The sequence below is a fragment of the Macrobrachium nipponense genome, chromosome 28 (assembly GCF_015104395.2).
Source record: "Macrobrachium nipponense isolate FS-2020 chromosome 28, ASM1510439v2, whole genome shotgun sequence".
Lineage (NCBI taxonomy): Eukaryota > Metazoa > Arthropoda > Malacostraca > Decapoda > Palaemonidae > Macrobrachium > Macrobrachium nipponense.
Genome location: NC_087217.1, coordinates 30,494,728 through 30,499,825, shown reverse-complemented (window position 1 = coordinate 30,499,825; position 5,098 = coordinate 30,494,728). Strand labels below are relative to the sequence as shown.

General features: G+C 38.6%; 1 protein-coding gene across 1 annotated transcript in view; it reads right to left on the bottom strand.

Moving 5' to 3' along the window:
• LOC135201639 (sec1 family domain-containing protein 2-like) overlaps positions 1 to 3,207 on the bottom strand; it is a 238,259-nt gene extending 235,052 nt beyond the window's left edge. Inside the window, exon 1 of the mRNA XM_064230729.1 lies at positions 3,084 to 3,207. The gene's annotated coding sequence lies outside the window, so the exon portion shown is untranslated. The remainder of the gene's footprint in view (positions 1 to 3,083) is intronic.
• Positions 3,208 to 5,098: the final 1,891 nt, after the last annotated feature.

Genomic DNA, 5,098 nt, shown 5'->3' with positions numbered 1-5,098 from the left:
GACATCAGGGCAGTGGCCACCTCTATTAATTACTTCCAGCATATGAATTTCGATGACTTAAAGAAGTACACGGGCTGAAATCTCGACAGTTTTTCAACGTCACTACTTAAAGTCCTTAGAATCTCTTAAATTTCCGGCAGTGGCAGCAGGAAACATAGTTTCCCCTGACACTGTCCAGTAGTCATGGTCGAAGATCCAGATCTCCTTTCTACCTGCCTCACTAACATTTCCCCTAACCTTACCGTCAGTTCAATTGTGTTTTGAGCCTTAGCTGCCTAAAAAGGCTACATATAGTGATGTGCCCCTTATTTTTATGCTAGGGCACTCACACTTGTAAATATACTGAACTGTGACCGTTTGGTGTTGTTCTCCCTTGTTATTTTTTTGCTAGGGAGGCACACTCATATGTATTTATAAGCTATTTAATCATATGACTTAAGAACTGTAGTGAGTTATCCTCTCTTATTTTTATGCTAGAGAGTCTCACTTGTACATACTGCCTCATAGAATCTAGTTTTAAGTTATCATAAGTTAGTTTAAGTCTACTTTCAAGTCCAATTATATGTTTTAAGCTAACATTTGTTACATTAGGTTAAGTTAAACCTTAGTTATGATAACTTTGTAAATATTTCAACTAGATTATATTCATTTATTTTATTTTCTTTTCGTTTTATTGAGACCCTATTTTTATTCTTCCAATCTTGTGCTAATTCTCTGGTACTATTTCACGAAGCGACATGAACTGAGCCCAGAAAAGGGATTTTGACGAAGGAAAAATCTATTTCTTGGCAAGGGTTCGTGTCGCCCAGTGAAATCCCCCCCCCCGTGTTTCTCCCACCCTTGCGCCCAAAATTGGCCTCTAACTTCAAGGATGGCCACGAGAGGCGCTGCGGTCGGCGTGGGAGGGTATGTAGTAGTAGTTTTTGGCGCCGACCGTGTATCAGCTCTCTCAGGGAGGGGGATTTTTGTGAAGGAGTACTCTAAATGACAAGAGGTTCGTGGTAGTGGTCTCACTCGCCCTAGTACCATACCAACACCCTATTTTTATTTTGGGTGAGCGAGTCAGTTACTCTGACATCCCCCCATTTTTGTTTTTCTCTGGTAATGTTAGTATCATTTACCTAGAAATAATGAACTTAAGGGATTATTTCACTGGGCGACACGAACCCTTGCCCAGAAATAGATTTTTCCTTCGTCAAAATCCCTTTTTAGGTTGGGGAAAAAAAAAAAAAAAAAATAAAAATAAGCACAATTCAGAGATGTATTCTAATGTCCCCATAATAGGTATTTCTCCAAGTTCTGATTTGATTACATTGAGACCTGGTGACCTGCGTTACAGTAGGTGTGAGAAGGGTGCTGGAGGTGGGGTGGGGTGGGGGGGGAGTGGACTGGACAGACAAGGACCTGGCATCCTAAGTTAGGTTACGTGTGACTATATTAGCTTGCACCTCTATTATATTTTTAGTCTACTTCACAGAGCTCTATGTAAGGTTAGATGGGAAGGAAGCCCAGACAGGAACAGTCAGGTGTGATTGGGTGAGGTCACAACCCTTCTGTTTACTTAAATTTACAGTGCTATATGTCCAATTAGGCGGGGTACAGGGGGGTATAGCTCCAACCAAGCTCAGTAACCAGCACTCTAAAATCAGGTTAGGTTAGAAAATAATCCAATCCATTGTGTGGTTTCTCCCACAAAATAAATAAATAAATAATAAAAAAAAAAATCTGGTTTTCCTCTGTGGTTCCGCATATAGTAATTGATATCTCTAAAAACTACTAGTTAGCCACCAAAGTAAAATACAGAAATATAAAAAACTCGCACTACTAAATCACAGGAAAATAACACTTTCAATTCTGGAATAAGATTTTACTACTATACTACTAGCCTACTAGATACTTCAAAGCAAAAATTTAATAGGGGGATAACCATCTTAGCCAAATTAGGACCCACTGCCCCAAGTTAGGTTAGGGTAGAAAGAATCAGTGTAGGCTACTTGGCCTTCAAGCATTTGTCTTTTAGTAGATCTAGGGTATATACCTATCTGCGGTGGCCCGGACTATAGCAGTTGCGGTTTTTCTAGGCAGTTTTACCTATTGAACGAGAATTTTAATTTTAAGTAATATTTATTCGGACGACTGTAATTAACCCCCAGGGGCAGTACTAAACACGGCGAAATACATCGGAACGCCCCAATCCCTAGTGGATGTCGTATCCGCGGTTACGTTTCTTGCAGGGTAATTCTAAAGAATAGTTCCGCACGGACTGCAAGGAACGTAACCACGGCTACGACATCCACTAGGGATTGGGGCATCCAATGTATTTCGCTGTGTTTGGTACTGGCCCCTGGGTTAATTACAGTCGTCTTAATAAATATTACTTAAAATTCTGTTCAGTAAGTAAAATAACATAGGATAACGTCAATTGCCATAGTCTAGGCCACCGCGGATTGCTTCTGTAGAAATACCTGTCTTTTTACTTAGATTACCCTCCCAGTGGAGTCCACCATAATCCTTATCTAGAATTCTATGGGTAAGGGGGTAGAAAGACATAAAAAGTGGTCTGGACCAACAACACTAATGGTCAAAAATGCAACAACAATAGGTACTAGCTACTAATGGTCAGAAATGTTACTAGGTACCTACCTACCTAGGCTAGTAAATCAAAGGTCTATGCCATTCAGATAGGCTAGTCAATGTAACAGAGATACCTACTATATATAGTATATAGTAGTAACCCTATACTACCTATGACAAAGATGTCATACAGTATCAGAACTAAACACAAACATGAAAGATCAGCATCGCAGGCTTCACCCTTTTCTTTACCAACTGTCAATGGGAACCACTAGGTAGGTAGTTGTAGGTTACTCATCAGCTACTATAGCTACTAGGTAGCTATATACCTAGGTAGGTAGCTAGCAATCAGCTGAACATGACAGTGGACTGCTGTCAAGAGCCAATTTTCATCTGCATTTAGGCTATCAAAAAAATTGTTTACAAAAAGATCACTAACAATCTTTTGCTGTTACAACTGTAAGATTAGCGGCAGAGTACTGTCGTCTTAATAAGTAAAATAAAATTACCTTGTATTTGTTGTAAGTTATAACATCATCAGCAAGTGTTCCGAATTTTCCAGGTTCAAGCTCAAGTTGGAGGCTTTACCTCTGCTACGGCTCCTCCTCTGTAACTCGTGCACCAGTTTTCTACCGTAGTTGTCAATACTTCCTTTTTTAAATATAGCTTCTTATTTTATCTAGATATGGTTTGGGGTTTCTTTGTTATTCTTTATATCAGCATCAATTAATAAGATATTCCAACTTGCTTAAATGTTGCTCATTATACTTTTTTTTTCCTTGATTCCTAGCAAAATTGCAAAAACGAACCAGAACTTAATTTGCCTACATTTTCACAACTGTTAACATTTAAATTTAATGTGTCAGTTTTTTTTTCCTGAAAAACATAAAGTACTTATTCGAAAGTATAATTTTGTACGCTTTCTTTACTTTCTCCCTTCCGTTTCCTGTATATTTCTGAACTTTGTATTATAGACATAGTTGACTTAAAAATTATAAAATGTTGTTAATATAATTGTCACGGGAGGATTTTTCCCCCACCACGACATTAAGATGTCGCGGGAGGATTTTCCCTCACCATGACATTACGATACGAGATTAATAAGACTACTATTTGTATATATATATATATATATATATATATATATATATATATATATATATATACACTTTTGTCAGTCTTCTTGCCTGGAGACACAGGTCGGAGAATGGTACTGTGTCATAGTTGACACGGTGGGTATGAAGACTAACGTTTACGCTGCCTGGAAAATAGGGTAGGCCTGTCCTACCTGCTATTACATGATATTCCTTGTGTGTATGGGTCTTACTACTGATGAGGCCAGGTGATATCTTCCCACTGGGAGGCAGTTGAAGTGCTGATTTCCATTTTAGGGGTATTGAAGAAAATTCCTGGTATTCAGCTTGTTTCTTTATTATTCATTAGGTACATCATGCCAAATTTCTCCTAGGCCTAGTCTCCTGGACTTGGTTAATTTACCTAGTCTTCAGAACTCCTGGACTAGATCCCTTGATTAGATCCCTTGCAAGGGATAGATAATCATTTGTATTAATAATTTAGTAAAATAGCCAAAATGAAGAGCATTCGTGATCCTTACATGTGTTCCTAGTGTTACCAAAATGCAGACAAAAGATTCAGGGCAGCGCTCCCATACTCAAAGTGAAAGATAAACAAAACAAAGGATTGGCTACACTGCCACACTCGTATCCACAACAAAAACGAAAACATTTCACAGTTCCAGTCACTTACAATAGCAGTGTAAAAATATTAGAGGAGGATGATGAATCAATTCCTAAATAAATCATTAATAATTAAAGGAATATTTTTTCCCATTACAAAGATATACGAGAATAAGAATACTATCAGTATACATATGCACCGTTCCTAGTCTTCTTGCTTGGAGACAAGGGTCGGAGAATGGTACTGTGTCATAGTTGACACGGTGGGAATGAAGGTTACCACGTTTAAGCTGCCCGAGAATTAGGGTAGGCCTGTCCTATATACCTGCTATTACATGATATTCCTTGTGTATGGGTCTTATTACTGATGATGCCAGGTGATGTCTTCCCACTGGGAGCCAATTGAAGTGCTGATTTCCATTTTAGGGGTATTGAAGAAAATTCCTGGTACTCAGCTTGTTTCTTTATTACTCATTACATCATGCCAAATTTCTCCCAGGCCTAGTCTCCTGGACTTGGTTAATTTACCTAGTCTTCAGAACTCTTGGACTAGATCCCTTGCAAGGGATAGATAATCATTTGTATTAACAATTTGGTAAAATAGCCAAAATGAAGGATGGACCGGTTGACGTCCTCCTCACATGAAAGCATTAGTGTTACCACAATGCAAACGAAAGATTCACGACAGCGCTCCCATACTTACAGTGAGAGAAAAAACAAAACAAGGGACTGGCTACACTGCCAAGCACTCGTGTCCACAACAAAAACAAAAACATTTTACAGTTCCAATCACTCTTACAACAGTAGTGTAAAGATATTAGAGGATG